This window comes from Lipophrys pholis, assembly GCF_963383615.2.
Source record: "Lipophrys pholis genome assembly, chromosome: 12".
Classification (NCBI taxonomy): domain Eukaryota; kingdom Metazoa; phylum Chordata; class Actinopteri; order Blenniiformes; family Blenniidae; genus Lipophrys; species Lipophrys pholis.
The window spans coordinates 4,370,430-4,391,193 of record NC_137641.1 but is presented as its reverse complement, the minus strand read 5'-3'; the positions used below and the strand labels follow the sequence as shown (position 1 = coordinate 4,391,193).

At 40.9% G+C, this 20,764-nt stretch overlaps 2 gene segments (V, D, J or C); one reads left to right on the top strand and one right to left on the bottom strand.

The window, feature by feature from the left end:
- Positions 1-20,764, top strand: part of LOC308117567 (immunoglobulin kappa variable 4-1-like) — a 93,676-nt gene that overhangs the window by 58,939 nt on the left and 13,973 nt on the right.
- On the bottom strand, positions 15,311-19,242 carry LOC308117850 (Ig kappa-b4 chain C region-like). The segment is given in 3 exons: positions 19,237-19,242; positions 16,875-16,956; positions 15,311-15,820 (listed from the first exon to the last, which is right to left on the bottom strand).

Below are 20,764 nucleotides of genomic sequence, written 5' to 3'. Positions count from 1 at the left end.
GAAGGGGGCGGGTCAGGTCGGACTGCATGCGCTGCGTATGTCTGTGGCCGTTTCCCAATTCTTAGAGCGCCAGTGTGTACTCGCTTACGTCATGAGTAACTACTTGCAGCGTCCTCGGAAGTGCGGAAATGCAAATTTACGAGGACGCATCGGCGTTAATGGAGAATTGGAACACGAGTACTTCATGACGCTGTGGCTGTCATGGCTGGATGATGGACCCTGAAGCTGAGGAGGAGGAGGAGGAGGAGGAGGAGGAGGAGGAGGAGGAGGAAGAGGAGGAGGAGGAGGAGGAGGAGGAGGAGGAGGAGGAGGAGGAACCTGTTTCCTCTCTGGTTCAGCAGGAAGGTGATTTGTACCTGATATTTTATATGATGATCTAAATTTTAGAACATTATTGTAAAATAGTACCTTTTCTGTCACATACATGCGGTGTATGTTACAGTGTATTGTACCGTGTATAGTACTGTGTTTAGTACCGTGTACAGTACTGTATAAAGTACAGTGTATAGTTCCGTGTATAGTACAGTGTTACTATTACTTCTACCTCCTATACAGCCTTTATTTTACTCTTCATCTCCTTGGAGTTCAGTAACAACAAAAGCAGCTGATCAGAAATGTCCTACTAATACAAACAATTATTTTACTGTTTTAATGAAGATCCTTGATGTTTATTAAATAATTAACCAGCTTTTCTTCCCTGCTGCTTGTTGTCATCCTTCTGGTCATGTCATTAATATGTACTGTATTACATTTGTCTAATATACATCCTACAGTTAATCACTCCAATCATTAGTTGTAACAACTTCTCTTTAGAATAAATACATAAATGGTTTATACTGTGTGAGAGTAAATACATAAATACACACATGGCTTACACTATCGAGCAAAGAAAGATATCAAGCAGAAGATAAAGGAACATTTATTTAATAAACTTCAGCGGAACCTACAACAGTAAAAACACAAGTTAGAAACATTATGTACAAAGAAAAATGACATTGTTTTTAAAAATTCTAAAGTTCTTTCTTTTATTTCCCAGGAACCCCTGCAGTGATACACAGGTCCATAATGTTCCTATCCTGGAACCTTTCTCTCCTGGAGGTGTCGTGACTCCAGCTTCAGGGTTTCCAGGAGCATCGTTATGTTGATACTGATGTTCCTGCTGGTCATCAGGCATTCTACTGTACTGCTGATTGATGGTGTCACCTTCTAATTCTTCCTCCTGCTGGTCATCAGGCATTCTACTGTACTGCTGGTTGATGGTGTCACCTTCTAATTCTTCCTCCTGCTGGGGCCGTTGATGGAGCCACGTTCTAATTCCTCCTCCTGCAGAGTCACAACACATCTGTTACCTAAACAACAAACTTTTCCCCTCTATCATAGTGGAGTCATTTGTCATAACAAAGGAGGTTTATTGAAAGTTGAATTGTGTTCATTTTGTCGTTCTAAACCTCATATATTATAGACTCTTTTTTAATGACACCGGTCACCTGATAAAGACCGACATGTCATCACAACCAGATGAAGCTCTGAGGAAGACTACAGATGTAGCTGAAACATGCCAGCAAGGTAGAATCTTTCCTGCATCTACCTGTTGTTAAAAAAGACTCTGTAATATATGAGGTTTATTGACGTGTACATTGGCAACTGGGGATCTGTGCAGGATGCTTTTGTCCTGCACAGATCCTCCATGTACCAGCAAGTATTAGTACCAGCTGGGTGATGGAGGAAGTACTATATCTACCAGGTACTTTCTGCTGGCTGATGGAGGAAGTACTGTACCCATGCCTGCAGCACACAGTTGTTATTATATCACTGTACTGGCAACCTGCTTTATCTCAATATTCACAGTCATGAACACGAAGGAAAAAATAAATTCTGATTCATGATTACATCAAAATATATCAAATGTTTTCCATGTGAATTTTAACTGACAGGCAGGTTGAAACCCAACAGACACCAGGTCAAACCTGCTGGTGCTCCATCTTTCTGAGAGCCTGGAGAGACGTCCTCTTGTTGCTGCCTGTCTGTGTGGCATCTGGTGACAACATGGAGGTGGTGGAGGAAGGTCCAGGAAGGGAGGAGGAGGAAAGTCCAGGGAGGAGGAAGAGGAAGTTCCAGGGATGATGATGGAGACGACCAAGTGACACTGAGGACGCCCAGAGGGACCTGGCAGGAAGTGATCTGCGAGCGAGACTGTCCAGCTGCCTGCTGCTGAAGAACGACCTGCAGGCCTCAGAGAGGAGAACTACATCTAGACAGGAAGCTCTCCTCATGTAGTCATGTTCTCTAGTCATGTGTAAATATATGTAGATAGATGGATAAAGACAGAGAGATCAACAGACTGTAAATGATTGTTTATGACTGTAAAATATAGAACTGAACATTTCTCTGTTTCATTTGATAAACAATGTAATGTTGCTTTAAAGAAGAAATTGTCTGGGGTGAATTTCAACAATCATGAGGTCTATGAGGAGGACATAAAACAAAAAGAATGACACACTACCAATTCAGTAAGTTATTAACACATGTATGAATAAAGTATATACATGTAATAATTCAAGCATCAAAAACAATCCTCACTCCCATCCTCATCTGGAGGAGTTCCTCTTCTCCACTGGACCAGGCTTCAGGTTCCTCAGTAGTCCTGGATTCAAATAGTGCATGGTGTTAGTTTGAATCCACAGCATCCTTCAGTAACCAGTAGATTCTCCAGTAGAACCAGTAGAACCTCCAGTAGAACCAGTGGAACCAGTAGAACCTCCAGTATGATGGGTAGTTTGGTGCTTTCAATTCGCACCACAAGTCCTTTTGTTGGCAGTCTAACTAAAGAAAGACACATGAGTCAGGTTTCTTAAAGATTGACCATCAAATTATATTGAAGTGCGATAAGCAAGCAATATTCTCAATTTACAGAATTCTGGGTCTTGGTTCCTACTCTAAACCGAGCGACGTGAACTGCGAGCAGTTCACGGGAAGAAAGACGTGTCTGCCTAGGCGACATTTGCATTTATGCATTTCCTCTGCTCGCAGGCAGAGCATTCCAAATGGTGAGTCACGGGGTCTCCGCAGGTTTAGCTGAGGTTTGCAGGATGTCACGAAGCCAGCCTGGGGTCAAGGGGTACTTGAGCGAGGTCATCAAAAGGGACCAGCTGTGACGGGTTTCCGCCGATTGTAGTCTAGGTTTTCGTTCCCCCAACTTAAGATGTTGTGTCTCAGGCTTTGTCTCCTACAAACACTTGAGATAACCACATGTTACAGGTCACGTCCTGCAACCATAAAATAGAGGTGTTTTTCATTAGTGCAGACCTCAGCAAATTGTTAGTCAAGCGGTCAGCAAATTCCTCAGTGCACGTTAGTATCTTTCACACAGCTTTTAAGAATAGAATCTCTTAACAGTAGAAATCTTTAGTGCAATTGAGACAAAACACTATGGCCAGTAGAACCTTCACCTCTATGTCAAGTTAAAAAGTTTTAAACATGATCTTTCCCCTCAGCAGCAAATATAAATGTAGATGAACACTGTTAGATTTACACTAAAACAATTATATCTCATGTTTAACCACAGTAGAGAACCACAGCCAGCCTCGTCTCAGTCTGGATCCACAATCTCCGAAAACCTCAGAACAAATGTTTAAGTAAGCGTGAGCTTGAAATATCAACCTCATAACAACATTTTATAACAACTATAGTCTGGCCTAAAACACTCTTAAACCTACACTCTGTTAAACAATGACGCTAATATTTCAGATCTTTTACGCACCGTTGTGTGTTTCCCCTTCTGTGATCTCCTCCGTCATCTCTTGCCAAATGCATTATGGGTAAATTGGCTTCCCAAGACTGAACAGGTCTGTTTCGATGCATCCTCGATAAAGTTTGCGGAGCGAGGATACATCCGGGTATTCCATGTGTACTCGTTGAGAAACGGCTTAAGAATTGGAACAGTACTTGGTCTCCCACTGATGACGTTTAACAGGTACACGAGAGCACAAGTATGGAGGAGTATGGGTATTGGAAAACGGCCTGTGTGTTTGGAGGAGAGAGAACGAGCGGCCGGTTCTGTTTAATGATAAAGCGGCTTTGCAGACAAGTTACTCGTCCTGTTGGACGCTACAATATTAATGCACAGTGACTTGGAGAAGTAACTTTAATCTGATTACTGGTTTGGAAATAACAACGCGTTAGATTACTTGTCTAACCAGCATCACTGGTGGTCATGGTAGTAGAGTCACTAATAAAAGTAAAAACAAGCGATTGGCAGCGCGTCGTCACTGCTGTAAACAGTGTGGCAGCCACAGAGAGATCAGTGACTGCAGAGGTGGAGAAGAAGAGTCTGATCTGAAGGTGGAGGCCCGAGGAGAGTGACCTCATGGGGGCAGCACCTGAGCACACTGCTGGACACCATAACAGCCCTCATGGTTGTGACGGCCAGCGTGTATTTCTGGTGGAGACCACAGCGGACCGATAAAGTTCACTTTTATCTGTTGATTAAATGTATGAATGAAATACTTGAACAGGGACTTGTAAAAAGGCTCAGTGGACTTTGTGTTGTATCCTCAGTCACTGGAGAGTTGGAGGCGGAGGGTGACGTGGAGGTCGTCTGTCTCCAGCAGCAGAGCGTCCAGAGCGCATGGCGGTGCAGCGCATCCACAGTGCAGCTTCATGCACGACTGTCACCGTGCTATTTATATGCGTTCTTAGCAATGGGACCGGTTGTTACATACCTTGTCACAATTGATAATCAGTCAGTTCTATCCACCGCTCTGGATCATTTGAAGATGAAAGTTTGTCATATGAACCTCGTGCTGCTGATTCAGTAGTAATGGCTCATTAAAGGAACATCTATAACACTGAAGCTCGGCTGTTTATGATCACCTGGATCTATAAGTCTGACATTTGAAGACATTAAATGTATGAGATGAATCTGGCTTCAATTCTCCACCTCACAATCGGCGCCGCCAGTTTCCACCGTCTCCAAAATGTGTGTGCGCAAGGTTCAAAGTCGGCGTACCGGTACGCACATTCTCCTGCAGAGCTTATTTCTTTAAATCACAAACTTTGCGTGGGAAGTGGCGTACGCATCTTTCAGGACCTGTTTTGTCCGTCAGTAACCTTTATAAATGGTTATTTATCTGATCTTTATAAAGAAAATATTTACTGATTTTATGGAGCTTTCAACCAGGCTTGAAGTACCTCACTCTCACTTCTTAATTTTTCTATTAACCAGGCACTTTGTCCAAACCACCTTCCTCCACTGCTCTACCCACCACTCAGATTGACTCACTGCTCTCTCTTGACCCTGCACAGAAACGCTCCATCTAGGTGATCTACAACTCCATTGACTCCCTCAACTCCAACCAGATGACCAAACTGAAACAGACTTGGGAGGAGGAAATAAGAACGTCAATATCAGACAGCCGATGGGACCAACTTCATGTGCGAGTTCACTCATCCTCAATATGTGCTCGGCACGGCTTCTTTCAATGCAAGGTTCTCCTTAGAGTGCACTACAGAACTGCTGGACCGGCACAAATGTACCCAGGCACCAGTGGCAGTTGTAATAGATGTAAACAGTCACCTGTCAACCAAACACACATGCTCTGGTCCTGTTCAAATCTCACTGGCTTCTGGCAGCAGATTGTTGATCCCCTTGCTACAGTGCTTGAGATGGAGCTTTTCCCTGAACCTTGCACTGCACTGTTTGGGTCGCCCCCAATTACAACAGCTAATCTACCTGTGACAAAACGCTGCGTAATCGCCTGTCAACACTACTGGCCCCAGGCCTTGTTCAAATGGAAACATGCGCTCCTCCTACACACAACAACTGACTAAAGGAGGTCCTAAATCACATTAAACTTGAAAAGATTCCATTTTCACTCACAAACTCAAGTTCTGTTTTCAATGAAACCTGGCAACCCTTTATAAAACCCCTGTCCAATACTACTATGAACCAGGAACTAACGAGATGCCTCCCCTCCACTCCCCCGTCCATTTTCTGAAGGTCTCCTTCTGTTATTTTCTTTACTTTTTTCTCATACTTAACTATTTACGTCTTAGTTTTCCAATCCAATTCTGTTTTTCATTTAACTATTTGTGTTCCTTATGTAGTTGTGTCTTGAATGAAGTTTTAATTAAAGGGTGGGAAGGGACAACGGACAGTCATGGACTTTAGTTCAGCTGTAGAAGCAGATTGAGCTCAATTGATTCAATATTGATACTCTGATTATTTTTCTTGTCCCCATCATGCATTACGTTGAATGACCCTCTTACTTTTCAACCCATCTGTTTATGCACATTTTTTCTTTTGTTGTAAAAAGAAAAGTGAAAATGCTAAAGAAAAAAAAAAAAAGATTTAAAAACAATAAATAAAAGACAGCAGGTCCAAGCAGCAATCTCCTGAGCTGGACCAAGACACCATCCGGCCGGGGAAATGAAGCAGGAGCAGAAAAAAAGAAAAACACAAACCAGAAGAAGACAAACGTTCTTCTCTCCTGCTGGTTCCTGTCAGGACTCTTGCTGTGGCATTATGAATCAGTGGAAGACTTTCAGCAGTTATTCAGACACCCTGATATTAGGGAGTTACAATAGTTACTCTGGAGGGAACAAATGTGTGGATTAGTTTCTCAGCTTCATTCTGAGTCAACATGTTCCTGATACTAGAAATATTAAGCAGGTGACAAAAGGCAGTCCTGCAGATTTGTTTAATGTGGAGCTGAAGGATCAGTCCTGGTCCAAAGTAACTCCAGGTTCCTCACAGTGGTACTGGAGGTCAAAGTAATACCATCCAGTGTTACTATATGTTCAGATCATTTCTCTCTCAGATGATTTGGGACAACTATAATAACTTGTGTTTAATCTGAGTTCAGAAGCAGAAAATGATCATTCATCCAGACTCTTGTGTCTCTAAGAGAAGCTTCTAGTTTGACAAGTTGATCAGTATCATCTGGTTTCATAGAGAAATCCATTGGTGGATCATCTGCATAGTAATGGAAGTTAATGGAGAGTTTTCTGATCATCCCTGCTCCCTCCTGCTCATCCTCTACATCCTCCTTCTTGGCAATATCATCAGTAAACATCATCTTCATTCCCACTGCTACGCCGACAACATCCAGATCTACATTTCAACCAAATCTGTCACCCCAACAACCTGCTCCACCCTCACCAACTGCCTCAGTGAAATAAAAACATGGATAAAACATGAAACATGAACTAAACTACGACAAATTGTACATGATAATCATGAGACCTAAATCCCTCACAAAACACATGGACAACTTCACCCTGACCACTGGAAACTCCACCCTGTCTCCGTCACCTCACATCTGTAATCTGAGAGTTATTCTCCACATCAAGCTCACCTTTGAACAACACATCAACCAGATCACTCGGACCGCCTTCTTTCACCTCAAAAACACGGCCCACCTTCACAACTCACTCTCCTCCTCTGCTGCTGAAACCCTCATCCACTCATTCATCACATCCTGAATCCACGACTGCAACAACCTTCTCCTCGGCTCATCTTCAAAAGTCCTCAATAAACTTTGGTGTATCTAGAACTCTGCTGCTCGTCTGCTCACCCACTGCAACTCCTGTGAACACATCACCCCCGTCCTCCTGAACCTCCACTGGCTCCCTGTCCTCCAAAACATATCACTAACATCTCTGTCTGTCTGTCTGTCTGTCTGTCTGTCTGTCTGTCTGTCTGTCTGTCTCTCTCTCTCTCTCTCTCTCTCTCTCTCTCTCTCTCTCTCTCTCTCTCATCATTTTCTCACCTTCTATCCACATATGTTTTTCTTTCTCTCAGTAAAAGTACCTGGATATGACTGTGTTGAATTCGGCTCCAAAACACTATTAAACGACAGAGGAGACTCTCCTGCTCAATAATTCAGTTCAACTTTGTCATTCGTCGAGCAGTTTCATGTTTATTAGCTGTCAAAGTTCCGAACACCGATTCCCGCCTCCTCCCTCCTCCTCCTCCTCCTCCTCCTCCCTCCTCCTCATCCCTCCTCCTCCTCATCCCTCCACCTCCCTCCTCCTCCTAGTCCCTCCTCCTCCTCATCCCTCCTCCTCCCTCCTCCTCCTCATCCCTCCTCCTCCTCATCCCTCCTCCTCCCTCCTCCACCTCCTCCCTCCTCCTCCTCATCCCTCCTCCTCCCTCCTCCCCCTCCTCCTCATCCCTCCTCCTCCCTCCTCCTCCTCCTCCTCCTCCCTCCTCCTCATCCCTCCTCCTCCTCCTCCCTCCTCCACCTCCCTCCTCCTCCTCCTCCCTCCTCCTCCTCCCTCCTCCTCCTCCTCTCATTCAAATACATGGGAAAACCAAAATGTCTCTTCAAAAACAGCCGTGACAGATCACTCTGAACAAGTGGCCACTGTGGCTAAACTATGACTGTGATAAACAAAACGAGCAGATCAGAAGCACGACAAGAACCTGCCGAGCAAGACGTTGCAACGCTTGTGGGGAAAATATCATAAAAAAATACCTTTTTGACGAGAGAGAACAATGCTGTCATTTTTTTGGTTCCAGCGATTTCAAGAGACATTTATAAATGAGTCAGATGGAGCAAAATCGTGTGTCTGCATCAAACTGTGCCTCCTAGTGTCTAAAGTTTACGTCTGTCTGCTTCCAAACCCACACAGACTGAAAGACAACACATTTTCCTCTCAAGAAATGATAATTTTATGAAAATATTTGCCCGAAAACTGTGGATTCTGAGTTTTTTTCCAAAATATGTGGATAAAATCCGTCCTCTCACCCACTGTGATGACGTCACTAACTGCAGGTGGTCAGAACACTGTTGCTTCATTCACACCAGGATTACACAATACCAGGAAAGTCCTTGTTTATGAGCTAACCTGCTATCATGTGCTACATAAACAAGCTACCATGCTAATCTGTGGTTTGTGGATGAGCTAACATGTTATTGTGTGCTACAATAAGTCTGTTTGTTTCTCTTGTTTGTTATTTTTGCACATGTTCATAAATAAACAAATAAATAAATCATAAAAGACAAAACTCTTTGTATCAAAGTCATTACCCTTTGTGACATGTTTGTTTGTGTGAGACATCCTTTGATCTTTCGATTCCTTATGAGTTCACCTGAGAAATCAAAGATTGATGAGAGATCCTGAATGCTCACTGACACTATTTACAAGGCTTTACCACTGCACCGCCTGTCCAGATCCTTTGGTACGTTTATTATTTAATGATTTACATCAGTACTGTGAGCTGAATGAAAAAAGTACATTTATTGAACTTACACGACTCAGAATTGCTAATGCATCATATAATCCTAAAGAAGACTAAAGATTATCAGTGTTTAACTACTGGTATTTATTTACCCGGTGACGTAGTTGTAGTCTGTTGTTGAACTATTTATCTATTCATCTATTTATTTATTTGCGCTGCTTTTTCTATGCAACCTTTTACGTAATTCCCCCCCAGGGACAAATAATCTTTATTTGATTGATTGATTAAATTAAGTTGTAACATCTCTGCAGATGTGTTGTTGATGCAATGTTAAGGTTTAGTGGTGATGTTTGTTGGTTCCGATTCTTAACGCAATTCGTGACATGTTACCATCAACACTGGTACTGAACACACATGATGTAAGTTTTGGTCTGATTAAAATCAATTGTGACTTTATTACAGATCGCTGTGATCAGAAATCAGAGTAAAAAGTAACTGATTACTATGGTGGCCTGGAAGTGCAAAACGCTGCAAACTACAGAAAACACTTCCCAATTCAAAAAACACTTCCTAATTAAGAAAACACTTCCCAATTCAAAAAACACTTCCTAATAGAGAAAACCATAGACATAATAAAGAGTAGACGCCTCGGCGACTGGGGAGGGACACGTCAACAGCTCCGCCATCTTGAACCGGTGGTGGTGGCGGCAGGGGTGAATGAACATCGAAGATGGAAAGAGGTTTCCTAAATCTCTAAGTAGAATTATAAGTTGAATTTTAAACTGATTTCCAAACTGTTTGATTTTTTAAAAACGTCATACATGTAGCTACTTTGTTTAGTGTGTGTTAATGTGCAGTACACACTTTGTTTGTGTGTTAATGTGCAGTACACACTTTGTTTGTGTGTTAATGTGCAGTACACACTTTGTTTAGTGTGTGTTAATGTGCAGTACACACTTTGTTTAGTGAGTGTTAATGTGCAGTACACACTTTGTTTAGTGAGTGTTAATGTGCAGTACACACTTTGTTTGTGTTAATGTGCAGTACACACTTTGTTTAGTGTGTGTTAATGTGCAGTACACACTTTGTTTAGTGTGTGTTAATGTGCAGTACACACTTTGTTTAGTGTGTGTTAATGTGCAGTACACACTTTGTTTAGTGAGTGTTAATGTGCAGTACACACTTTGTTTAGTGTGTGTTAATGTGCAGTACACACTTTGTTTGTGTGTTAATGTGCAGTACACACTTTGTTTAGTGTGTGTTAATGTGCAGTACACACTTTGTTTAGTGTGTTAATGTGCAGTATACACTTTGTTTAGTGTGTTAATGTGCAGTACACACTTTGTTTAGTGTGTTAATGTGCAGTACACACTTTGTTTAGTGAGTGTTAATGTGCAGTATACACTTTGTTTAGTGTGTTTAGTGTGCAGTACACACTTTGTTTAGTGTGTGTTAGTGTGCAGTACACACTTTGTTTACTGTGTATTAATGTGCAGTACACACTTTGTTTACTGTGTATTAATGTGCAGTACACACTTTGTTTACTGTGTGTTAATGTGCAGTATGCACTTTGTTTAGTGTGTTGATGTGCAGTATACACTTTGTTTAGTGTGTGTTGATGTGCAGTATACACTTTGTTTAGTGAGTGTTAATGTGCAGTACACACTTTGTTTAGTGTGTGTTAATGTACAGTATACACTTTGTTTAGTGTGTGTTAATGTGCAGTACACACTTTGTTTAGTGTGTTAATGTGCAGTACACACTTTGTTTACTGTGTTAATGTGTTGTACTGGGCTGTTATTCATGTGAAATTGATTGACAATGTTGTATAATTCCTCTGAAATGGGTTCAGTCAATAAATTGTGAATTTCTTCAGATAGACAGACGTCTTAAAGTATCGTGGATGAAATTTCCAGAGATATACTGAGTAGAATCGCTGTATTGTGATAATACTGTTATCGTGGGCAAATAGGTTACCGGCTATACTCAGCCGTAGTAATGGTTATAATAATAATATCAATAATGATCGAAGAATCCAGTATCTATAATACAATAATAAAAACTATAATAATAATAAACAATAATAATACTGTAGTAGTACAATTATACAATAATAATTGTCAAATGCAATGTATAGCCATGCACATCTGAACGTTTTCTGGGTTTCTTTTGTTTTCTCTCTCTCTCTCTCTCTCTCTCTCTCTCTCTCTCTCTCTCTCTCTCTCTCTCTCTCTCTCTCTCTCTCTCTCTCTCTCTCTCTCTCTCTATATATATATATATAATATAATAATAATAATATATAATATATATATATATATATATCTCGGTCTATGGCCCCGCTCCGCCTGCTTCTAGCTTCTGCAGCTCGACCAGAGCTTGAAGTCCGTGATTGTTGTGGTTGTTAGGTGACGTTTAGGACCACGGTGGGGGGAGGAGGGGGGCGATTACGTCATCTTTTTTTCCACGTATGATCGTCTTTGCTGAGCGTACTCCGCCGCATGTTTACTTTTTAGATTTCTTATCAAATTAGTTGTGTTAAACGAAGTAGTGGGGCTCCACCTCTCGGGACTGTGGCGAAGCAAATAGTCCAACTGGCCGCTGGACTGGTTTGGTTGTCAACCTTAAAATACCTCCAGACTGCTGACATTTTATCCACTCAATGGTTTTAGACTGCTAACCTCAGTTTACGGCAGGTTGCAAACGGGGCTCGCTTTACGGCAGCTGACGTGAAAATGTTTTTTTTTTTTTAAATTAGATCGGCGGGGTGATCGGCTGGATTTCCTGATTCCCGATTATTTACAAATCACCAATATCGGCCCCGATCCGATATCTACCGATCTGATCGGGACATCCCTACTTAAAAGCAAAGTGTCCCTCTCATTTTCTTTCTAGTTAATTTGGCACTTTTCTTGACAAAAGGCCAAACAAGTTGATCGTCACACTGATGGATTAATATCTCATCTATTGATCAAGTGATTGATGGAAAACAATCTTTAGATTCTTGTAAGTGCTGAGCTCTCAGCAGATTCTTTGACCTTTGGTAGTAAGTTCATTTTAAACTGTTGAATCTCTGTTGATTCTTTGACTTGGATGTGCAGCAGCACCGACTCCAAAGCACATTTTGTAGACGTCCTTGTAAAGCTTCACTTCCTCTCTTCCTGTTGTCCTTCTGTCACACATCAGCCCTGACACTGCCTCACTTCTTCAACCTCTCTGTGGACTGTCCATCCCTCTGGACGCTTGACCTGAGAGCCTCACCACCTCTGCTCTGAGCTTCTTCTCCTGTCTCTTCTCTCACATGTTCTGTCTTTTCTCTGCTGTGCAGACCTCCACCTCTCCTTTCCTCAGACCATTATGAAAAAAGGAAACGTCCTGGATACCATCAATGAAGTCACCATCATCCATGTCTTCACCTTCCTCATCCCCTGTGTCGGACCGGCTGCTGGACTTCTGGACTGACCCCTCCTGACTCACCCTCTTAGAAGCATGAAGTGTCTGTGGGGAGTCATTCTTTACTCCCACAAATCTTCCTGCTGCTTCAGCCACAAACTTAATAACATCTGACCTTGATTTCTGCTGAACCGTATGGCTGTTAACGCCAGCGTTTCCACTCATTTAGTTTTAGATGTGATAAAATTATTCTCAATTCTTTGATTTTCCATGTACGGACGATGATTCTGGACACATTAAAGATGCATTAACGTTTTGTAAATGACGTCTTTAAAGTCAAAATCCTGATTTTATTTATTTTACTTTAATATAATATTCTCAGAATAAAGTCAAACTTCAGACTTTTTAAGTCTCCAAGGAGAAACTCACCACTTTGATAACTTTTCATCTGGTGAATACAACTATGTACATGAGTCAATGTTTTATCAGCATTATCAAATGTCATTGTCATTGTTAATGCTCTCATTGCTGCACTGTTTAGCGCTCTCGCTTGACAGAAGGTTGTGGGTTCAAAATCCAGCTGGAGGTGTTTGTGGAATTTCCTTGTGTTTCCTCAGGGTTCTCTGGTTTCCTCCCACATTCCTAAAAACTGCATGTAATGTTAATGCTAAATGAAGTGTCTGTGTGTGTCCTGTGGAAGACTGATGACCTGTCCTTTCTCTTTTGAAACGTATTTTCATGGACGTCCATATGACGTCCAGACAAGACGTGAAAACAACGTCCAAGAAAGACGTCTAAAAAACGTCATTCTGGCTCGTCTGAGGACGTCTTCTGGATGTCAAATATTGACGTCTATATGATGTCCAGAAAAGACATCCAGACAACGTCCAAGAAAGACGTCTAAAAAACGTTCATTCTGGCCCCTCTGCAACTGCAACGTGAAATAAGTGTCGGTCACGCTGCTGCTTCAACCAATCAGGTTTTGATATTGATGCTCTTTTTTTTTTTTTAATTGATTCATTTTATTTTATTTTATTTCATTTTTTACTTTATTGCCCAAATGGGGGAACATCCAAACAGAGCAAACAAACATCAAACAACAAAAACAAACAATTTTAACAGACGATGCTCACAAATAATACATTAGTATAATCTTAAGCTCCATGGTATGAACTTATAAAGATAACTATAACAAATACAAATAAGGATGACATTATTTATTTTAAAAGAAAAGTATAATTAAAAAAAAAGAAAACACAAAAGGGACGAGGGAAGCAGAGGGTCTCATTATTCTTTTTGGAATAATTCTTTAAAACACTCAATAATTTTATTACTTTTTTCTGTGTTTATGTTACTTAGTGTTTTAATGTGTTCTTTAAATTCAATATAAAACTGAACATAATCTGGGTTTACCTTTGCTAATCTGCATTTGCGAATGGGAAATTTTCCAACTAGAATTATTAAATTAATTATAAATTCTATGTCTATATTTTTGTAATTAAAATATGCAATTACACTTTTACAATCAATTTGAGCATGATTTTAGTTTTACATAGTGTATAATTCTCAGTCCATAAGGTATTTGAATAGGAACAGTAAAACAATTAATGATTAATGATTTGGGATTAATGAGTTTTTTTTCACTTTCTAAAAATTTGGATAAGTTTATATTTGTTAAATATATGTTGTGCAAAATATTGATATGTACTTGCTTAATTTTATTGACAATACAAAATCTGTATGGCAATAACCAAGCTCTCTGCCAATCAATGTCTGTTAAGATAAAAATCCCAAAAGATTTTCCTCTGGGACTTATTCTCCTTTTCTCATAAAAACAGTTTCTTTTATGTTTATTACTTCAGTTTTGATTCAAAATGTCTCAACCTTTAATAAACAGCAGGTTTTATGACACAAATAGATATTGGTGGCTCAGGACCCGCCAGCAGGCCTCGGGTGACGTCAGCGTATTCAAGCCCTCTGATTGGCTCGTCAGAGAGTTCACTCTCCAGCGCCAGCTGACTGCATCTGGAGCGAGCTGCATTAACAATATTATAGTTGTGTTTGTTTAATAGTGGTTTTGTACACCGACAATGGCTAAAGGAGAAGATAAAGAGATGTGGTAGCAGATTTATTGTCAAAACACTTTTCAAGTGGGACTTTTCCTAGAGGTCATTGGGGCTCCAAGCACACAGAGGTCCGGTACAATTTACTTGTGCTCACTACAAGTTCCATGGCAGGATTCAGGATTATGTGATTCGCCATTATATTATTTTCAAACCACGAAAAACGTTTGTCACCGTCCACGGCCCCCAGGAATTCTGGGAAAAACAGCGGCTTTTTTTATGAAGCTGAAACAGAAGGAGACTTGAACTTTGATTCTTTTCATCCATAAAGGTATTTATTCTGGCAACACGAGTATCTATCTGTGATGCAAAGGCTTTTTATACTGCATCTCTGCATGATGACCTGGTTTTTGTAGCCATAAAAAAGTGATTGAGGGGTGGATTGACTCAGACCAGCACTAGTGAAGGCCGAGGTCTGAAATGCAAGGCTGCCACTGTTACAATCTAATCCTACCATTTATAGGACATGCAAATACGTTTCAACTTCCAGCTTTTATTGAAAGATATAAATAAGGATGTGAGGATATAAACACTCTCATATAATATTTTTACATTCATCCATCTTTGCCATGATTATTTTATTGTTGTAAAAAAGTCATGAAAGACCAAAGATTGAGGTGAAAACTGTCTTTATTTTGTCAAAGCTTGAAGAAAATGATGATGAAAGAAGATGAATATTGATGAAGTCAGTTTGCTTTGATGATAGAAGAAAGTGAAAGAGGGTGAATGACAGAGGTGAGATCAGTGTGAGAGTAAAAGCAGTGTGAGAGTCCCAGTGAGTCCGGTCAGGACTGGGAACACTGGTCTCTCCTCAGTGTCTCTCTGAGGGGAGTCTGGGAGCCCCGGGTGGCCTCACAGGTCACAGAGCCCACCTTCCTCCACTGGTCTGCAGGGAGCCTCAGGGTGCTGCTCCAGCTGTAGAGGCCGTCCTTCTGCAGCACCCCGGGGCTCCTGCTCTCCTCCCAGCTGCTGCTGCTGCTGCTGCTGCTGCTGTCCTCCACCTTCCAGCTCAGACTCCAGTCTGAGGGGAAGCCCTCGTTGGCCAGGCACATGAGCGTGGCCTTCCCCTGCTGCAGCTCCTCTCTGGAGGGGGGCAGCACCGTCAGGGTGGGGCGGGTATCACCTAGGAGACACCAATCAAATTAGAGGACAGGGAGCACCCAGCTGTCAATCAACCAGCACACACCTGGACAGCTTTAGTGGGAGACAGCTGATTTGGTCCTGGAAGAAGTTGCTGTCAGAGGCTTTTTCTGCTCCAGCAGTCACTCACTCACACATTGTTTCACTTCCCTTTAAGAAGCCTCTCATGCACATCAGCACAGAGAGAATCATCCAACACTTTGACCTGAAATACCTCAAACTACACAGGAAGGAACACAAGCTGATGTCTCAACGTTTACTCTTCATTTGCATCAACGTTATCAGAAAGTTTATACTTTACAACTTATGACTGGAAACTTTAACATGAACTTCAAATCTAAAATAATATTTTCAATTATTTAGAGCAAAATATGAAATACACAGGAAATAAAGATAACTTCTTTGGAGGATTTGATAAATTTACAACATTTATCATCAGTATTTCTATTTTACTGTAAAATAACAATATTAATAATACATTTTAAAGTAAGAAGAGAAACAGAATTGGGAAACATTCTATAGAACCAAGAATAAATCCAGCTGTGATGAAGAGACACTCAATAAAACAAGAAGAATAAAACCTGCACACATTCCAACACAAACACATTTCAAACAGTGGACATGTCAACTAAAACTCAGCCCAAAGACAGACCAGTGCACCAGAAATGTCCCTAAATACACAGGTCAGTGTAAAAACAGCTTCAACATGAGACTGGTAGAGTTAAAACAGTGTGTTCCACAGCCATCAGGCTCTAACTGAGCACATTTAAAGACTGACAATATCTTTTGTTTTGTCATTTAATCCTAATGAGATTTTAATCCGGTGTAAATTTAAAACTAATAACTTTTCTCTGTGATCAAATTAAAGTGAAACAGAGCTGAGCTAAACTACATGAAATCAATGGAGATTAAAACTTGATCACTACAATAATTATTAAGAAAAAAAAACATCTTTCTAATCTCAAATCATTCAAAACAAGGTTTAATGTATGAATTGGAATTATTTAGTTGAAAGTATTAAAGGAGAATAAACTTACTTCCAACATCCAGTCTGGTTCCTCCACCGAACGTGTACCACAGTGATACAAACTCATTGAGCCGCTGTACAAAAACCTCTGACTGTAGAGAGACGCCACTCTCTGATTCTGAAACCAACAAACTCACCAAAACAACTTTTACCACCTGATCCTAACGGAACACAAGAGAACAGTTCTTTCATCTGCAATGTCTACTTGAAATACATATATTTATAGAGATTGTTTTAAAGATTATTTTCTATTTTTATCTATTATGTCTATTGGAATTTATTCCTGAAGGGATTTAACAGCAAAATTAGAAATTAAAATATAAAAACTACAGACGTATCTTAAATTATTCAGTTTAATTCCTTAATAACTCATAAAAGTTTGAATCCAGAGTGAAACTGAGAGATGAAAGTGATCCAGGTCCCTGTTGGAGTCAGTCAGAACATTTCCATAGAGCCACTTTGCATCAGCAGCACCATGCTCCAGTGCTCTGGGAGAGTTTATAGTCCTGACAGTTGAAGACTGGATGACTGACAGCCGTCCTTCATGACAACAGAAGACAGAGAAATCCTCCTCATCAGAAACATGAGTGTGATCTGCGTCCTCATCTGGACTCTCCTCTGCTGCTGCTTCACAGGTAAAGTCCAGAGAATCAAACTCCTCTCCTCTGTCAACATCCGTCCCTCTGAAATGAAGCCCACAAAACCATGAGGCTGCTTGATGTTTCTGTCTGTGTTTCCTCAGAGTCCAGAGGCCAGGTCACAGTGACTCAGCCTGCAGCAGTCAGCTCTGCTCTGGGAGCCTCCGTCACCATCACATGTAGGACCAGTCAGAATGTTGGTGTTTATAGCAGTAAGCACCTTTTAGCCTGGTACCAACAGAGAGATGGACAACCTCCTAAATTGCTCATTTACTACACCAACACTCGAGCATCAGGGACTCCAGATCGTTTTACAGGCAGTGGATCAAACTCTGACTTCACTCTGACCATCAGTGGAGTTCAAGCTGAAGATGCTGCAGTTTATTACTGTCAGAGTTATCATTACATCAACAGTCAGTTGGTGTTCACACAGTGAAAAACCGTCGTACAAAAACCTCCCTCAGTCAGACTGAACAGAAACTGACTGCTGCACACTGATACACTTCACTGAACACACACACACACACACACACACACACACACACACACACACACACACACACACATACACATACACACACGCACGCACGCACGCACGCACGCACGCACGCACACACACACACACACACACACACACACACACACACGCACGCACGCACGCACGCACGCACGCACGCACGCACACACACACACACACACACACAGACACACACACACACACACACACACACACACACACTCACACACACACATTAGAAATCTCTGACATAAACTGAACTAATGAATTTATTTATTGAGATCAGATGTTTCTTCACCAGAGGCGGTGGTGTTTCAACATGTAAATACTTGGTGGTGAGATTTTATTTCAGGTCTACTGAGCGCAGAGTTCAACACCACTTCATACCAAACTAAAGTTTGTGCAGAAGTTTTGAGCTCCAACATCTTCATGACAACCATATACTGTAGGATCCCATCTTGTGAAAAGGTTTAACACGGGGAATAGCCTCTGATTAAATCATTTAATAAACTAAACTGTGTCTCGGTGGGGAGTTGAACACGGGCCTACTGATTGCAAGGAAAGAATTCCTCCACTAGACGAGCAGCATATTGATTTACAAGTGAGATTCTTACACAGATTTTATTATGACCTTACACTCACTTTACCTCCAGTTTCTCCTCTGAAGTCAGAGTTTTACATTTATACACCAGTAAATAATCAACCTCATTCATTTGGATTCTTAACTGTTAGCTCTCGCGGCGCATAAGCTGGCGTCACAACTCACTCAGTTACCTTGAAAAAGTATTCCAATTACTGATTACTAGTTATTCCTTGAAAAAGTAACTTAGTTACCTTACTGATTACTTGTTTTTAAAAGTAACTAAGTTAGATTACAAGTAATCTTATAGTTACTTTCAGCAGCTGCCAACAACATGCCCCCCTCAATCTCAACATAAAAATGACAACTGGTTTTACCAGAAACTGAGTTCTGATCACTGCCTGGCCTCCTGCTGATACAGATTTAACCTTTGACCTTCATTCTTTGTTGTATTTATATCTGACTCATGGTTTTATTATCAGATTTTTACTATTACTGGTATTTATTAGTACATAGTTTAGTCTATTGTTGCACTATTTATCTGTTTTCAATAGAGCAATAGTATTTATTTGTTTGCACAACCTGCTCTATGCAACATTTTAATGACAGAGTAACGTGTTATTAATTAATGCGTTACCGGCATGACTGTGGCTATGTCCCGCTGGTCTTCCCTCCCCCTCTCTCTAACTGGTAACTTGGTAAAGATGGTGATTCTCCCTAAATTTCTTTATTTGTTCCAACACATTCCAATTTTTATAAGAAAATCTTTTTTTTAACAGATCAGACAATAATATAATGTTTGTGGTTGAACCAGACTCCTTGCATCAAAAAAATTGTTCTACAACTTCCCAAAAAGCGAGACGGTCTTGCACGACGTAACATCATACAATACTATTGGTCATGCAATATTAATAAGCTCTGTCATTGGCTGGACAATGAAGCCGACACAGATCCTTCATGGGCTCAAATAGAACGGCGATCTTCAAGGTTCTCTCTCCAGTCCCTCCTCACTTCTCGTCTCCCTGTTAACATTCATAACATCTCACAGAACCCTGTTGTCAACAATTCTTTGAAAATCTGGCTGCAGTTCCGTAAATATTAAAGCTTGAATTACCCCTCAATTTAAGAACTGATTGTTAAAAACCATCTATTTCCGCCCTCCCTATCACATCCTGCGTTTTAAATCTGGCAAAACAAGGGCCTGGGGCCTCATTTATAAAACACTGCGTAGGATTCCTACTAAAAATGTTGGTGCGCTCTAAAGCTGAAAATGTTGTGCGCCCAAACAAATTCAGATTGGTGAAACCGTGCGTACTGCACTTTCCTGTTATAGATCACAGTCCACCTGGAAGGTCCCACAGTTGATGTCCCGCCCTCAACACGTCCACTTTTAACCATAAATGGTCGATGCAAAGTGTCTCGTCAATATCTTTGCATCTCAATCGGCCCGTTGATCGCCGGCATTTGACGCTAAATCCTGAGAGAAAAGAAAAGAAAAGGAATTTTACAGAGAGAGAAATAGTCATGGAGGAGGTGGAGGTCAGGAAAATTATATTAGTTGGTGGTCACCAGTGTTGCCACAGTTACCTTGCAAAAGTAATTAGATTACTGATTACTAGTCACTCGCCTAAAAAGTAATTTAGTTACTTCATTGATTACTTGTTTTTAAAAGTAACTAAATTGGATTACAAGTAACTTTTTAGTTACTTTCAACAGTTGCCGACACCGCCCCACGTCTCTAAATAAAAAGGACAACTGGTTTGGCCACAAAGTGAGTTCTGATCACTGCCTGGCCTCCTGCTGATCCAGATTTAACCTTTGACCTTCATTCTTTGTATTTATATCTGACTCATTTTGTAATGATCAGATTTTTACCATTACTGGTATTTATTTACCCAGTTGTAGTCTGTTGTTGACCTTTTAATTACCCCCCTTGAGGAGAAATTAAGTCTTTCATTGATTGATTGATTGTTTGAAAAAGAAAAAAATGTCAAAAGAGTTCAACATCTCTGCAGTTGTGTTCTTGTGGCAATAATATGGTTTAGTGTTGACATTTCTTAGTTTCCGTTGTTTCGTGTCACCTGAATGCACCGTTAGAGCGAGTTGGTCTGTGATTGGCTGAGAGTGGAGAAGGGGGCGGGTCAGGTCGGACTGCATGCGCTGCA